The following is an 18504-nucleotide window of genomic DNA, read 5'->3' as shown; positions in this document are numbered from 1 at the left end:
CAAGCTTGAAGGCCAAAGGGTCTTTTCCACAGTAACATTGCAAAATTAGGTTCATCTCTTATGAACTTTCTTGTAAAAGGAAACTAGAGGTCATTACTTGACTCAGCAAAGAGGAGTCCCATGCTGCAGTCAGCAGTCATCTAAAATGGTCTTGTTGCTTTTAAAGTTCATATGCTATTTCAAATTATTGTTTTTTAAGAATGTCAGTATTTTCAACTATGTAGAAAGATAATATTGAATTATTATTACAATTCTCTAGAATAAAAGTCTGTTTAGGACTGAAACAAATATTTTCTTATTAGCCTACCCATATTTCTAATGATTTGACTTAAGAGAAAGACTGAAGGCTAGTGGTTCCATTATTTAATGCCTGAAGTTGTAGCAATTGGCAAAAATATCAGGACTAACTCTTGGTGGTTTTGGGGGGTTGTATGGGTTTGGGGTTTTTTTCAGTCACAAATAAAAAAATGCACGAAAAAAAGGGAGTCAAAACAACAATAAAAAAATCGCTATAATTTTGCATTGCAGTGGTCCTTAAAACCACTAGAATTTTCTATGAAGCACCAAAAGAAATTGTTAGGAAATCATCAGCCAAGCTGTAACAGATCCAGTTAATCTTTAAAGAAATCCACCTAAAGTTGTAGCAGCCAAAGCAAACTATGGCAATAAAACTTAAAGCACGAATTCGCAGCAGGATCACAACAGAAACTGACACAGCTTCTGAAGATGAGGCACAGACCACACTAGGTTTTCATAGTAGGAGCAAATAATGATTTGCTGAAAGAAACAGCCTCTGTGATGTCAGTTGTGAATGCCTACTTATATTAAGATGGAGACAGATGTTTCTCTGAAACTGGCCTTCAGGGACAATAGTTTTCTGCCTTATTGGGTGAGAACCCTCACAGATGGGTATTTCATCTCTGAAAAGTGCATTTTTTCTGAACATTCACAAAAGTAACTAGAGGTTTTTCAGATACTCTAAAGATACATGAGCTGGCAATGAATCACTGTGCTCCCGCCAGAGTGATGTAATGCACACATGAACAGGAAATTTTTACTATTAAATTCTCTATGGAACTATTGACAGAGAGAGTAAGAAAGGATTTATCAATATAAAAATAATATTGTAGCAAAGTTATTGACAGTTTCCAGGGAAGAGAAAGGACATGGCTGTCTCTGGTAGGAGTCCAGCAGCTCTGAGTACAATTCCTCTGAAGTGGCTGGATTCGTCTGGGGACAATGTTTACATGTGAAACAGACTTGTTTTCTGAAGGCAGGAGGAAGATTCTCACTGTCAAGTTATAGTAGCACCTAGAACTTTGGGGTGCAAGTAATCTTACCATGTGCAGCCATCTATATGTCAGATGACTTCTAAAATTCACTATTTTACCTCCTTCTGCATTCACTAGCAAGAGAGAACTACTTGACAACACAGGTTCCCATAACCACTGCTGTAAGGTGGGTAGAATCGGTTCCTAAAAAAAACTCTCTTTCTTTCTAACAATAGGGGAAGCCTAAAACATAGCTTTCAGCACATTCCAGAAGTCAAAAATCGGATACATTCAAGCCCATTTTTGGCAAATATACATAGAATCATAGAATCACAGAATCATTTGAGTTGAAAAACACTTTCTGAGATCATTGAGTGTAACCATTAACCTAGTGCTGTCAAGTGCACCACTTAAACCATGTCCCTAATATAACATAGAACACTGACCCAGTTTGAGAACAGAGAAACCTGGGGATTAAGGAATGTAGTATTTTACCATATCAATGTCAGAAAATATTCTTCACATCTATGCAAGCATTTGAAACAGAAAAGCCAACATTGCAAATTCTTCATCTTAAATGAGGAAATTCCTTTAATTTCAGTTCAGATTTCCTGTTCAGCTGCTTGAAAACCTCTCAAGCTCTCCTACAGCACATCCTTCCAGGGCAGACCAGACTCTAATCACCCACAGATAAAATTATAGTTCCAGGCAAAACCTCAGTGGATACACTTTTTATCTCATTTCATCTTCCATATATTTGCCCCGCTAGAAACATAGCAAGTAAGACCTCTGTTTTTATTTAATAAATCATTGCAGCTCTCCTACTGAAGGAAAAGCAATGAAATGTCTTTTTGTATCCCTGACAGATGAAGCACCTAGGTGCAAAACATTTTTAACCTGAATGTTCAAATGTGGAGTTATTCATACAGAGCTTTTTTAATGATTAACAGAATATGCTGTATCATTTCAAGAAATTACCACATTGTTTATTTTGGATGGGAGTTTTTCTCACACTGAGTTAAAATCATGTTGGTTTATTCAAGGTCTGGTATTGTTTAGCTACTTTCACTTCCAAGTTAATTAACTAAAACAAAACGAAACACACCCGAACCATTGAAAAATTTCCAATAAGACATTGGTCAAATTTTTATACTGAAAAAAGGATTTGATGGGAAAAAAAAGGGGCTCAAAATCTATGAACTAGAGATGCAGGAAACAAGCAATAAATAAAAATGCCCATCCATATCAAATTATGATCTAGCTGATACTAAATGATATCTTCTTAATAATAACAATGGTAATACTTCCACATAATTCATAAACATAGAAAGGTAACAGAAGGTAAATTTCACTGCCCCTACTTCTGACCGTTTAAACGTTATACTCTTAGCTTAATTTGGCAGTTAGGTTCCCTCTAGGGTTGGTGGAAAAAAAGAAGGTACAAGAGAGCTACTGTAGCTGATCTAAGAAAAGTAGATAGGGTATGGCTATGGGGGAACTTCATTTTACTGACTGTACAATGAGCCTTGAGAAATGGCTTAGATTAGACAGATACATTTAAATGCAGAAGATGTATCTTAGCAAAAAAATGTTATTGCATGATTTATTAAGGAATCCTCTCCACTACTGAATTTGAGGGTCTGGACTGCTTAGAAATGTGAGAGAAATGAAGATTAAAAATTCTGTATCTAATATATAAATATTCATATCTAATATGAAATGCATTGGCACTAGATTTCATCCAAGGATGAATCTAATTTATTTGTGTCTGCCTTTCAGATTTTATATCCCTTTTCAGCCTTCAAAAGAATATATTTTTATTTCACTTGGTTGCATATGAGAAACCTGTTGTCAGATAATTTTATGATGCCAGATAAAAATTAATCTAAATGAGCTTTTATAACAATCAAATTATGCACATTTTAGACATATTTTTTCTTAAAAGATAAAGAACTACCTAAACTGTTTAGTACAACAAGGGCTTTAAAAAGCTAAACATCTTTTGTTGTACTGGGGAAATAAGAAAAAAAAATTTATCTGTCTCAATAAAAAACAAAGCCAGGGAAATTTCATTGGACTGATTTTATCTCTTATGGGAGATATTCTATGAACTTAATTCAGGAAAAACACTTTTATATTCCAAGAAGTTCGAAAAACTTGCACAGTCCAGTACATAAGGAGCATGAGATGCAAATATGAGTGCTCAGTGGTCTGTATGAGAAAGCAAATTCCACCACACTTCAAGGCACACTCTGAGCCAACTCCTACACTTTGAGCTGACTTCTACACACAGTTTTAAATCCAACCGTCTTACATGTAATACTCCTCAGCAATTTTTATTTAAACAAAAAAGACTAAACCTTGACCCTCCATTTGTCTAAGATAGCTATAATCCTTGTAAGTGTTAGAGCTGGGATAAAGAGCGGTGGTTTCAGAGATATCATACAATGCATTGTCAGGAAAAGGCGTGGATAGCTTGCATACGAAATTTCCTGAAAACTATGTTTACAAGGAATTTGCTTTGTTATAAAGTGTTTAAAGCCTTTCCACCACTTACTAAACGTTATTATTTTACGAATATACATCTCCCAATATTTTTACCTCCTACAGAAAAATATAGTATTTGGTTTTCCCTCAAGTATTTCTGTTCTAGATAGAAGTTAAGCTGGTATGAAAATTTCCATGGCCTTTCATAGGTGGGAAAACACAATCTATTAATTATTATAGCATCTGCTTTAATACTGACCTCTGTAAGAGGAAATAGAGCACAAATGACCCAATAAAGCTGGTGATAAAAAATATAAATAACATCTTGCCTTCTTGCTATTGTGTTGGCTTTTCTGCTTTTCTGAATGTCCTGTATCACAATATAACTCACTAAGTCATGCTGCAGAGAGACATGGGAGAAAATCTGTGTGATTTTGGGCAAGTTGCTGGAAAAAGAAGCTGCTAAGTTGCATCTGAAAATTAGTTTTAGAAAACTACTTCATTAGTTTATTCTTATAAGCAAATAGTACACAAATATTAAATATTATCTAGAAATAAAATCGGTACATATAAATATGTATTTGACTCATTAAAAATACCTATTAGATTTGTAAGCCTGATTATGTGTTGTATTCCAATAATAAAAGTACTTTGAATTCAAATTGTGTATCTATTTTAAAAAATCATACTATGATCATACTGTTAAAGTTACCATAGATACTCTCTTGTGTTACTTGACTTCACAGTGTTTTACTCCCTATCTCAAAAAAAGATCAACAGAAACAAAATCATGTATTATTCTTCAATTAATAACTGTCATTTAAAAATTGCATCATAGAAATCTTTTTAGATATAATCAAGTATTCAAAGTATCTGATTTTTTTCAATATGGCATGTCTAAGCAGGAGGTATATGTCTCTTGAAAACAGTAGAATTTATCCTTGTTTTCTACAACGGTGGCTAGAAAGTTACACCACCTTTTTTTCATAAGTCTACCAAATAGTTTGGTAACCTTGAACTGTTGTGTCGTCAGTTGGCAAAGAATACCATTACATTTAGTTTCTGTCTTTTAACTGGGTTTCCTATAAAGGGAACAAATTTTTCCCCTTTCAATATCTAACTGGAAGTCAATTTTAGACCAAAAAAAATTTTAATTGTATTTTTAATTAGAAATTAAGTGAATGATTTGTAATCTGAAAAAAAATACTGTGAATAAGAAAAAAATAAAGTAAAAGAAAAGAAAAATGGCTATTTTTCTGTGAGTTTGCCTCAGAAAGAAAGCTCATTACCTACTATGACTTCTTTTTCCCCTTCACCCACATCTCTTATCAAAAACCTTTCCCCATGCTGTTGCTATGCTGAACTTCTAAGCATGATAATTAGCTGTCTGGTATTATGTATGCAGCCTGACTGAGGCTCCAACATCATCCCACATGGGAACTGGTGGAAAAGATGAATATCTAATTTAACACGATTTGACCACACTTCCCAGACTTGAGAGACCATAGTCTGTCCCCTGCTTCTCCCTCAAATGGAATCATCTGAAACTGACTGCTAGGTTCAAAGATTACTTGGGACAATGGCACATATGCAATAGAACTGATAAGCTGACAGCATAATTGCACAATCTTCAACTCCAGAAGGGTGATTAAAATCAGCAAATTAAAAGCTGAATAGGGAATATGTTTGTTATCTTTTGAAAACACCATTTCCTTGACCAAACGGGGTCACCACAGTTACTCAAAATTATTCTCTAGCATTTTAGCAGGGCCCTTGCAAGGACAAAAGAATAGAATGGAAAAATATCTCCTTTAAGGGATATAACAAAGGATTAGGCACTGTGACTGTGAATTCTCCATGTGTCATGTGTTCCAGTCTATCAATATAGAAAATAAACATGTGAGAGAAGTTGAAAGGAAAATCTATTTAGTGGATTTCCAGTGCCTTTTCCACATCATGACACCCTTTATTTCCTCTTAATTATTCGTCCATTTTCTTTTTCTCTTTCTGAGACAGGAGAGCTCACTTAAAAACAACATTTGACCAATACCCATGCAATCCAAACAATGAACTGATACTATCAGTCATCACAAAGATATGTGAAAAGAGTGTGGGGTTTGTAGTCTGTCTTAGAGAAAGTGGAGGTTTTTCTCCCTTCCTAATTATGCTGACAAATCTTCCTTTGTCATCAATAGATGCAGAAGAGATTGGTGACTACTACAGACACACATTGAGCACATTTATCTCTCTGAAAACGCCCACTGACATTCTTTGAATAAATCAGGTCAAAAGTGGTTTTCTTTTTTCATGATTCTTTGAACAAGGAAATCTCCACTTTTTATTTTCCTATGGGCCATGATGCAATGTAAAGGTGTTCTCCCTACCAATGAATCCGTAATTAGCAGTTACATCAATTATGTAGGTGGAAAATTGGAAAAACAGTCTTTGCAGTCCTAGCTACCTTCTGTATAATGTGCATGTTCCCTTCAGAATATGTGTCAACATTCTGTACCTAATGAAGCTATCATTAAATTAGTCACAGATTTTTCTAAATTAATGATTTAATTTCCAGGACGGATCCAACTCTTTAGTTCATACATCTATGGTGTAGACATCTACCTCTCAGTTATCCACCAGAATGCCTTATAGACAATAGAGAAGAAAAGGCTGTTTCAGGACAAGAGTTATCTAATCTTTTCCAGACCTCTTATCATATGATACCTTTCGCACACTGGAAAAGCTTGATTCTCTTCAGTGGTTATTAGAAAAGCTTAAACTAACCAGCTCAGGAAATATCACCAATTATTTCAATAAATTTTACCACCGAGACTTAGTACAGCTGGAGGTAAAGACAGCCAGCACTGAGTCCGTTGTGAAATACAAGTAGCATCTTTCCATGTAAAGTGCATACTTTGCAGCTGGCATTCCCTTCTTCAGGAAAAATGGTCACAGTTTTCTGCTTGTAAAACCATTTTAACTGTCATTCCCAAGAAAAATTTGTCATTCAAACAAACCAATAAAACAAAAAATAAATAGAATTCTAGTTCACAGGTACTAAGAAAAATCTTTTCTGTTGGTTGCTATGACTCTGTAAAGGCTCAGATTCCAATTTTTAGGAACTCATTTTGTGAGGTCAAGACAGGAAAAAAAAGTTATAGAGTGTCTGTTCTATGCATCTCTGCTACCCTATGTCCTCAGCTGCTTTAATAAGACTCATTTACATGTGGAATTCTGATAAACATTAACAAAGCTTAAGTTAATGTTTACAGATATAGTAGGTGTTTTTTGGTTTGGCTTGGGATTTTTCAATATACTGGAGAGTGGATAGAAAATAGTTTGTTAACAGGAAACTAGCTTGAGTTTATAATTGACAGATTCATGTCATTACTATTTATAGTTTAACCCTTTACCTCCTGCTATGCAAGGTTACACTACTTTCTCCTTTTCTTCACAATATCCCTCATCTTCTGAAGATTTTGCAAAACTTATCCTTTAAGCTCCTCTCATTTTCCCTCTTGAAATTCCCAAGACCTACTCAAATCCAGTCAACTTGCACTTGTAAGCCAAAACAGAGTGTCAGCATTTTATCTGTAAATAGATATATGTATATATATATATATATATATATATCTGTAAAATCTGGTTTTGCATCACACCTCCCGAACTTGGTCAAAATACATCCATGGCTGAACTCAGTTTTTAATAGCATGAAAAATGCTGAGCCAGCTTAAGGGCTGGTTGCAATATTTTCTTGTAAGGAGCTGCATTTCATTAATGACATACTATGCTTCGTTATACCTTTAAGCACATATTCACTCTCATAAACTGGCTGATGCTTGTCTAATGAAATCTATTAAAAAGTTGAAAAAATAGACCTAAGTTATGCCCAACCACTGCCCACTTACACAAAAGTTATTGGCAATGTTCAAAGCAAGGAAAATCCTTGTTTTACTGTAAATGGGTATGAGTTCTAATGCCGTTCCTTTTCTTTGTTTTTCTAACTTCTCTCTCAACCTTACTGACTTGAAGACCCATATGAAGGTTCTAAACACGTTAGAAAAAAGCAATAATTGATAGCTTAGGTAGATCTAAGACAACAGAATTAAAATTTATTTCTTAAACTGGTGAAATGGTATTTTGTCTAGTACTATATAAATGTATATTTTTATCTGACCTAAAGAGAATACTTTCCTTTCTACAGGTTGGACTAAACAACCATAACAACCATAACAACCATAATAATTCCCTTGGCCTTAAGGCCTCTTCACTCTAAAGTAAATTTATGGCCATACCACTAGAAATTCCTTCACTAAGACAGGTCATCTTATATAATTTGCAGGCCTAAAGATTCGGAGAAAGTCAGTAAAATGTGCCCTGAAACACATGCAGTAACTTACCTTTTTTGTAATATAAAATCTCGGAACTGAGGACAACATGATATGCAAAGTATTAAATCAAACTGATTGATTTAATAGCATAGGTTATTTTAAAATTATAATTTTTTTTTTTTGAATTGATTAAAGAAAGCACAAAACTGAGCAGTTATCTGAATTTTAAAGTTTCTTTTCCCCTCCAAAATAGTTCAAAGAATACTAAAATAATGTAAAACAATTATTTTAATATAATTTATCAAGAAGGGTTAAATAAAATTATAAGAAGCCATTTTTATTTTTTAAGACTTTCATCACAATGCTTTCATCATTATCTGTCTTACATCAGTAAACTGATTAATTTTATTTCTACAAAATGTATGAATTTACTATCAATCTGATTCACAAAAAAATCCCTTGCAAATTTGTCAATCAAGTGCTCTGCACAGCCAAATTTTGGAAAAGACAATAAAAATAATCAAGCTAAGAGTATTCTTGACAAACATTCATGGATTTATTGGTTTACAAAATACCACGTGCTGATATCATGTGCAAAATTCCAAATAGTAAATTGGGTTTCACTATCTTGGATGCTCACACTTTGTAGAAAACCTTACTACGTACCTACACTGCTACATAATTTCCTGCATAAATTCATTTTGCATTGTACATATGACTAAAAACAGTAAAAAGTTTGATCTCAAAGTTTATTTCTCTTGTAGCTTGAGTGGCTGTTTTGAACAGCAGAAATCCTGTGACTTTTCAAAGCCCACTTCTCCCCAGCCTTGCTATTTCCCATGTGAAATACTCAATTCTGATTCAGCATTGCAATCACTACTGGAAATCTTTTTGCCATTGTTGCAGCCGAGATGGCTTTCTTACCTTAAATTAGATATTATGACTACAGGACACTTATGAGTGCGGTCTAAATTTCCCTATTTCTATACTTCTTCCTTTATCTTGCTAGTTAGAAAGATCTTCATGCTGCTCTATATACTAGCTGGCTACATGACCCAAACACATTAATAGAGCTAGTTGAAATGTAAGTATAAAAACTAGCTAGAAAATAATTCCAAAAGTTTCTACATGAGCTATTGGAATGGCTATTAATTGAACTCATATAATCTACATATGTTCCTTTTCCAGGTTAAGTACAGATGGCCCATCCACCCTGGTCAAAATCAGTAGAATTTTGTTCCAGACTGATGGTAAGTGACATATCATGATACAAGTCCATTGTTGTTCCTGTGTACTATCCAGGCCTGATGTTAGCTGCCCTGCACTAACCACATTCGCTGAAAATTCATTTTTAATTAAGATGATACAACAGTAAATACTTTACTCACAAACATATGTACAACATCTACAGAAGCAAGGATCTTCCTGAAGGCCTGGGCTGTCTTCTCTTGCTTTGATCTAGAGAGACCCAGGGCCCTCAAAGTTCATAATTTCTATGGTACCTCTTCCCCCACGTTCCAAGGGGAAAGCCCATAAATACAATGCCTACTATATTTGTTAGTTCCTGAATTAGTTTGTGAAGATGTTGGTATTTCTTCACTTTTTCCATCAAGGCCTTTTCTAAAAATGTGTCAGAATACTCGTGTCACACAGTCACAGCCACCACGAATGCTTGGTTCTCCTTCACAAAAATTATGTCTGGTTGTTGTCAGCTCTTATATGGGGTTCCTGAAACACTGTCCAATCTGCCTTTTTAGTTTCCTTTGACAACATTTCACAGATGTAATCATGCCTTTTAATTCCTGCATCCCGTATGATTGAGCAGTTCCCAATGATATGGAAGCATGTTTCATTCTCAGCCTGGAAGCGCCTGAAGGATTTGATGTACATTTCTTATCTACCTCTTGCCAGGAACTCTCTTGTGGGGTAAATGTTGACAGTGGAATCTTCTCAGATGAATGTGAAGTACAGTTTCTTCGTGTTCCAGTTTGCTACCCAGTTCTTATTCTCTCCAAAGCAAAAGAAACACTTCAGGGAAACCAGCTCATATCATCACACCACTGCAGGCCTCTCTTTCCCAACTGGCACTGCATCTAGAAACCTGCATGCATCCACGTACACCAGCATTCATGTCATTCAGGTAATTATAAACCTGGAAACGAGTATTGAAATCTTTAGCTCCTTGCCAGACCATGAATCCAGGGGCCTAGGAAACACATTTGATAAGGTGCTCTGAATCTACAAAATACTGTTCCTGGAGGTTTGCGATTACTGTCCCCAAATCAGCTTATAAAATGGGCTAGAAATGTCAGATAGACAAGCTGGTGAGATACCAACTTTGGACCATTCCTGAAAAAAAACATCATCTGAAGAATACTTCAAATTCTCAGCAAAGACCTTCCAAAATATTATTTGAGAAAAAAAAAATCTATTTTTTTCAAGCAGCTTTAAAGCAGTGATAATGACTTAGCTGAGTACTGAGGAAAGAAATTACTAGAATAAATATCTTTTTGATATCTGAGATATGTATTCCTCCCTGGCTGAGCAAAATACTTATAGAAAAGGCTGTAAGAAAAGACTGTTCAGAGAAGACTAAAAAGCAGATGAAATAGGACTGAGAACAAACATGGTCAGTGATACGACCATTCATTTTATTTGAACAAGAGCACTCGAAGAGCACTCTTGAAAGCGAACAAATATGGTTCTTCCAGCCAAACTCAACTCTCTTCTGGTGACACAAGACCTTCCATTAGAGCCTGGAAAACTTCTGAAGAGGTTCAAGGTGTCAGGCAGATAAATGTATGTTAGGTGCACAGGTATTTGATAATGGTGCCACACTGAATTAATCAAGACACTACAATTTATGAGTTCTGGACAAGGTCAAAAAGGCTAGTTTGGCTGCAGAGTTTGGGGAAAATATTGTCCTGAATTGCTCCACAGGGAGTTATTTGGATTGCTGAGCTAACTTTAAAGGCTCTGCAAAATGTGCTGACCCAAACCAAGGTCTTGGCTCTGAGCCCAGCCCTATTGTAGAAATAAGATTTCCATAGACAGTAAACAAAAAATTAATCCAAGCATAACACTCACATCCAGTGCCTCATCAATAAGCACACTATTAATAAAATTAACTCTGTCTCTGGCATATATGTTGGTTATTTTAATAACCCCCAGCATGGTCACTGGATACTTGGACACTGATATACTGTAACAAACCAACTTTGATGAAGGTAACACAATTTCTTTAGAGAGAAAATAGTTACATCAACTGCAGAAATACATTGAATTGTTTGTGCTTATTACACTGATTAATATCTTGAAGAAAAATTGTTTCCTTAGATGCTATGAAACAAGGTTTTTTTGTTGTTTTTTGTTTGTTTGTTTGTTTGTTTTTAGCAACTTCTGTCTGTGTACAAATCTACCCCCAGGTCACTCTGAAACTGCCACTATTAAAGTTGCATCATCTGAATAAATGCTACTCCGCAGTAGAACCCACAGTAAAACACTGCACATCCATCTTTGGGATTCCTGGTTTGTACAGCGTTAGACATGAATTCTGAAAACTTCTCTGTAACAAACAACTTGCCTCTTGAATTTTGAGTTCATTCTGGTCCCTAGAACCAGAATTTCCTATGAGCTGAGGAGGAAACATCGGCATCTTTATTTTTTCAAATTATACTTTTACAACATATAGAAAGTCTTTAGATATGTAAATATTTAGGCATATTTAGACATGCCAAATGGCATAGCAATGACACATGTATCACTTCTTCTGATTTCTAACTCAGTAGCTGAGCAGCTGAAAAGGAGAATAATACAGCATGAGCAACTTTTTTGTTTTTCACAGAGAATAAATTTTCAAACTAACAAAATCTACTAATCATTAACTCCTTATATCACAGCAGCACTTCCTCTTTCATTATGCCTGTATAATTTAAACAATTTCTGTGAATTGCTAAAGTTATATTTGTTACACTCAAGGATCATTTTGCAGAATCATTTTTACAGATTTTTACATTTTCTTGGTTGGGGTTTTTAATCTGCAAATATTGCCACCATTTGATTAAAATACTGTAAGAAATCTCTTTTTAAATTATAAAATAAACCCAAAGCTATGCTTGCCCCATGATCTAGAATCCACTGATGCTGTAAAGTAATTCCTAATTTTAACTGCACATTTAAATTCAGAATTTTGATCTAAAAATTCTGTTTTCACCTCTTCTCTGAACTTAGAGTTACTCTGTTTTGGTGTTGGTCTAGTCATGAGATTCTCCAGACATTTAGCATTTTGCTTTTTGCATGGCTAGAGCTGTGCTTCCAAAGCATTTTGGTGTCTGGATCAAACCTCCAGAACAGACACTCCTCAGTTTCACTAAAGAGCCTGATCCTGTAGATGCACTGAGAGTATGCTTAGCACTAATTGATCCACAGTGATTTACACTGCAAGGAAAATGTCCTTTTGAGTCCTTTGACAAGAAGGCTAAGCTATCATTCTGGTGATGAGTCCTGGTCTCTGGTTCCCTCTTCTAGGACAACACACATCCGATATGATGCTCAGGGCATTCCCATCTAAGTGAATTAACCTAGAACAGCTGGGTGTATCCAGGTCACCAGAACAATTCAGTCACATTAAAGACTCTCCTCCTGGCTACCTGAAGGCTTACAGCGTATGGTGATGAAGCAGGCAGAGTAGTCCTGGTATGGATCATCTTGGGAGCCTTACCTTTTGTCACTCCTTATCATGCGTTCCTGGAAGCACCTTTTTCATACACAATCATATTCATGCCTATCATATCTAAAAGGGCTGATATGCAAAAGTACAATGTCATGGAATATCCGCATAGTACTCATCTGACAGGGCTTATACACAAGCGTTCAGTCGTGTGACAGATGTGTTAATATATTGGTCACTCGAGGAGAGCATATCTCATGATATCAAGAGCTGCATTACTCTCCCTGCATGGGGAAGAAAGGTGCATTGCAGCAGTATCCAGAGTCACAGTTCTGCAGATTGCTTTTGGCCTGAAGAAATCTTAGTTCTCCAGTACACACTATTAGTTTCAACAGAACATTACAGTTAGGCAAAAGTCTTCTAGTTTTGACATGACTCTGGAAAATTGGAGATGCTTTTTAAAAAGGCTTTCAATGTGAAAAAGAATAGCAATTTATAATTCTGTCTTTGAAGCTGAGTGCGTTATTAATCTTCTAACAAAATTATGGATATTACCTTCTCTGTCAGCTGTCCCCTATCAATACGATACACATTCAGAAAGATCCAGACTTCCAGACCACAAAAACCATTTATATAGACAGGTAGATGGAGCAGTGGGATCTGAATTACAGGTCTCTGTAGGTAAAACTTATTGTAGCATCCCTGAAACAGTTACCACAATCTACAGGAGTTCAAATCCCAGCAGGAGCCTGGTTTACAACTCCCACTAAAAAAGTAGGAATGTGTTCTTCATTGTAGAAAGACCGTTGCAAACTTTCAATTTGGCTGAAAATCACATAGTTAAAAAATATGAGGTAATTATTGCAAAAGCTGAAGTTTTCCACTATCAGGATCTTTTTCTTTCTTCTGTGTGTGCTGTTTTGCCGGGGGGGAATTTTTTGTTCGGTTTTAGCGTGGGTTTTGTGTGTTTCTTTGTGCTGGGCTTTCTTCTGAGTTTTTAGTGGGTTTGTTTTGTTGGTTTTTCAGGGCTTTTGTTTGGTTGGTTGAATTTTGCTGTTTTGTTTTGTTTTGTTTAATGTAGGCCATAAAACATAGGCTGTCATCATGACTAGGTTTGTGTTGCTTCAAAAAAAGCAAGTTTTTTTTTCTCCTTGATTAAGAAGATTAAAGGAAAGCTTCGACAGTGATCTATATTTAAACATTGCTTTTGCATTAACAGCAATACAATCAACATGGAGGAAGAATGTGTGCATCAAGGAAAAAGGAGAGAGACAATGTTTTTATCTATTAGGAAAGGAAAAAAAAACCAGAATAAAAAGAGTTTTCACAGGGTTATTACAATCAAAGCTACCTTTTTTCTGTAACCAAACAGTAATAAGTAATTATATTATGCAGACCAGCTGTGAAGGTAATGAATGCAGTGCAATGCAATACAATGTAAGATTCTGCACACTATGTAATTATTTTGAGAAATTAGTGTCATCAATTAGCCTCCCTTCACAGCATGTTCTCAGTAACTTATTCTTTTATACAGCTTCATAATTGAAATCTATCTGGACAATAAATAATATTGGTTACACAACACACCACAAGCAGCATGTTAAAAAACAAAAGAAAAGAAAAATTTAAAAAAAAGACAGAAGAAGCAGTAATAAAAAGAAATGTGTGTGGACTGAAGAAAGCCCAAGGTATTATCGAGAATAATTAACCTTCTACACCTAAATTCTGGCCTCATTGCAAATCTTTGTATAATGCAGTGGAGCTAATGCACTGGTGGACCAACATTACCTGAGTTGCAATTTCTAGGTCCTTGATTTTGTATAATACAATATTAATTTATTTTTTTCATCTCCCCACACTTGAAGTCACCAGTTTCATTCCCGTCAGACTCAATGCCATAGCTACAGTGACTTCAGTGCCACAGAAACAGTGTTCCAGCACATAAAAAGTTGTTACACTCAGGCCAGAGAAATCAGTACTTCTTTCATGTTCAATAGATTGTGTTCTGTAGTGTATAGTTTGAAGAAGTATATATATACATGTTAAAGTTTGGTATATACTACAGAGCTCAAAGATAATTTACAAATAGGTACATAGATAAGTTAATAAACAAGCAAAAAATCTCCCTCTTGCAGGAAAAAAACCACTTAATCGGGACTAAATTTGTAAGAAACTGACTCAAAGGAAATAGAAATAGTATAAGGAATTATGAAAAGCATAAGCATATAATCTGCAAGAATCTTAAAATCTGTTTTAATATAAAAATCTTTCTATATGAGTATAAAGAAACAATCAAAAATTAAAGAGATTGGTGGAAGATGTTTAGCAGTAAATGATTCTGTACAAACTCATCTCTTTCTGGTCTTCCGGTACTTTTGTGGTACACCTAATTTTGGTCTCTAAAAATTTGGAATGAATATTTAAAAACTTGCACCTAGAGGAAATGCATAAAGAAAAGCAGCATGGCTGAGGAAGTGAGACACTTGATATCTGTTAAGGATGAAAATCAGAAATCTTATTTCAGTAAAAACATGGGCTGTATGTTCACAATTACACTATGATATTTGATACATAATCAAAAAAAAAAAAAAAACCAAGAAGAAATAAACGATATTGTAGAGAATAGATTTAACACAGAAAACAAAGGGCATTTTCCATAACATTTCCTACCAACATTAATTAAACTAACACAATCTGCAAAACAAAACTTTTATGAAGATGCTATTGTATAGCAAAAAGGATTTTTGGCGCATTTGTACCACTGGTTAATACAGATGGAGCAGAAACATGGGCATTCTCCAAGAATATCAAGTATCAGTTAAAAGCTGAGCTGTAAAACATGAAAAGATTTATGCATAGAGTACTCCTGGAACCATACCAAATCCTGCAAGGTCTTAGTTCTGGTACTTGAAGAAGAAGCCCTCGAGTATTTCAGACATAATAAAAATAAGACTACAGACCCACAAGTTGTGCCAAGTGAATTCTAGTATGGTCTAGAATCAGATAGGAAAAAATGGAGACTATGAAAATGAACAACAAAATCATCGAGGTGAAAGACATGTAGGAGACTGTGAATAAGCAAGTGTAAGAAAGAAACATAAATGTAAATTACTACTAATCTACAGTGCAATGTAAACTATCCAAGATTATAATAAGCGCTGTCAATGATAAATATTCACTTAGAAGCTATATGAACACATTCTGTAGTATTTTCCATGCAGGGTATAATGCAGTGTAATAACAACAGTGAACACTGCAGAAACATGTTACATCTCTCTTACAATATTGATGCTGTCATACTATTCCTTTAATGGAAGAAAGTTAGACATGCTTCTGGCTATTTGAAGTCAGTCTTGCATTATGCATTGCTCTCTTGTATTACAGATCAGAGATCCTTTTTACATAACAAACAAAATAAATTGAAATTCCTCATATCCTCTTTAGGAGTGGGAGAAAAACATCCATGAAAAATGAGTTCTATGTAAATTATAGTCACACTTCTTAGAAGACTGCCTGCTTTTGAAACTATTTGAAAAACTTTGGTTCCTGTTTCTTCAACCCTGACCTTTGGGACAGAATGTGTTTCCACTGGTTGGGGGTTTTTTGCAGGAATAACACCCCCTAGAAGGGAGAAGTGTGTCTCTCTGATAATTTTAATTGTTGTTGTCTTTTCAAAGTCTAGTTTTTCAAAGTCTTTAAACTAATCTTTAATCACAAATACTTGTGTCATATTCCATGGAACTGCTAGTGTACTTATTCTGTATCATGCATTCTAAAACAAGTTGCTGAAACTGAGTTGGGAGGCACAGTTCAAAATGACAAATCATGTTTAATTTATAGCACTAGGAAAAAATCCTTCCTCTGCATTCTGTGACACCTTAGAAAGACATAAAATATGCAAGCCAACTATATTCTTTAAACTAATTTGACCTTTTTCTTTTATTTGTCATTATGGAAAATGGTTTTGATATACTATTACAATCCACTGAAACTAATAATATTTGTTTTTCTCACATTAAAATAACCTAGTGTCTTAACTACTTCTGGGCCTGAGTGAGCATCATCTAGAGATTCCTGCTTAAAATAGATATACTCCTTACGACTAATGTATGAAACTTTAAACTCCAAGAACAGAATTTAGCAACATTAATCGCTTGAATTAATGCAAATAAAACAACATGAACTGTGAAAAAGAGCGTTTATGGTTTTTTCCAGTTTGACATCCCAAAACAGATAGTTGTCTGTAAGTCTATAGCGTATTTTACTTTCTTTGTGTTCAAATAAATAAGAAATGCTAGCTCAGTCCAGCAATTCATCTTTTCTAATATTTTCCTTTTGACATTGCCTGATGCAAGACACGTAGGACACCATCACAAAAAGAAATTAATAAATCATAATATAAAGAAAAATTTGGTAAAAATTAGGAATAACTCTTCATCAGAAATGTTTCTTTTTATTCTCAAGAAGTGCTACTCTCCAACATGATGTTCAACCCCCACATGTATACCAAGTGCTACCTAAATTTCAAATAGGTTTGAATTTATTTTACTCCAAGAGTCCTTCATTCCCCTGCTTCTTCCTCTGATGCAATACATTTAATCACAAAAAAACCCCTTCACTATGATTTGAAAGCAAGTTCAACTCCTTCATGTGCCTTTAGTTGAAGTATAGTGACACAGGGAATACAAAGATTAGGTTGTTTGGTCCGGTTGTTTGGTTTTTTTGGTTTTTTGGAAGAAAATACAGCAGTCCATCTGTATTAGGTAGGTGGAATACATTACTAAAAAGGGTAAAAAAAAACCCCCAGCTTTGTGACCCAGAGGGTGCTGACTTTTGTGAATTACCACCCAGAACCCAGACTTTTAAGTCTGTAATAAACTACAACATCAACTCTGTGTGCAATTGGCCCTAGCACACTGGGTTACGAACCCTGTTTCGGAATAACGGTAGCAGTAACACAACTGACTGGCAAAAATGAAATGACAGCTTTTTCCATAATCTCAGCCTTCTTTTAGTTTGGATGCCGTTTTCTATTCCTTTAATTTTATGCATAAAACCTTTGAGTGGAAAAAATGTGTCTTGTCTTTTAAATCGGCACCAATGAAGCTAAAATTTTCATTCAGCAAAAGTTACACATGTGCTTAATTTCATCAGCTTTGAGTAGTCCTACTGAGGACCTTTGCCCTTAAAACCAGCTTTAAAATTGTGCAGTTTTCTAAAATTTCCACAGATCTACAAGTAAAGGTGCACCCTAAATGGTCTCATGAAATTAAGACAGAAGTTTGAAGATGCAATAAGCTATTATAGCACTTATTAAAAGCTGCAGTTTATTAGTCTCAAAGGAACTTGCCAAAATTCCACTAACTTCCACTTACTCACCAAATCCTTTGCTCCAAGTCAAGGAAACTATAGAAGATCTTTCTAGAAGCACCAAAATTTCCAAATCCTTATGGATTTGGTTTTCCTTTTTCTTGCTTGAGGGACTATGGGTTCCCTTTTAAAATAAATAATAAAATGATTTTTCACCAGGTCCAGTGTGGGAACTCATACACTGCTGAAGGGGTGCCACTCCACTTGACATCACTAAGTCCTGCAAAACTGCTCTTTTCCTGAGTGTGCAACAAACCCTAAAAATCCCCGCTCACAGGCCTGAATCTGGCTGATTATTACCCTTGCTATTTATTTAGTTATTTACTAGTGAAGTCTCTTTGGGGGCAGGGAGAGTGGGAAGGGATGCCACAGTTCGATA

At 35.1% G+C, this 18504-nt stretch overlaps 1 long non-coding RNA gene across 2 annotated transcripts in view; it reads right to left on the bottom strand.

Moving 5' to 3' along the window:
* LOC116438413 overlaps positions 1-18497 on the bottom strand; it is a 57821-nt gene extending 39324 nt beyond the window's left edge. For both annotated transcript variants that reach the window (XR_004237725.1, XR_004237726.1), the window contains exon 1: positions 18135-18497. This is a non-coding gene — a long non-coding RNA (uncharacterized LOC116438413). The remainder of the gene's footprint in view (positions 1-18134) is intronic.
* Positions 18498-18504: the final 7 nt, after the last annotated feature.

This window comes from Corvus moneduloides, chromosome Z, assembly GCF_009650955.1.
Source record: "Corvus moneduloides isolate bCorMon1 chromosome Z, bCorMon1.pri, whole genome shotgun sequence".
Lineage (NCBI taxonomy): Eukaryota > Metazoa > Chordata > Aves > Passeriformes > Corvidae > Corvus > Corvus moneduloides.
Note: the sequence above shows the minus strand (reverse complement) of the source record. Positions and strands in the feature narration are given on the sequence as shown.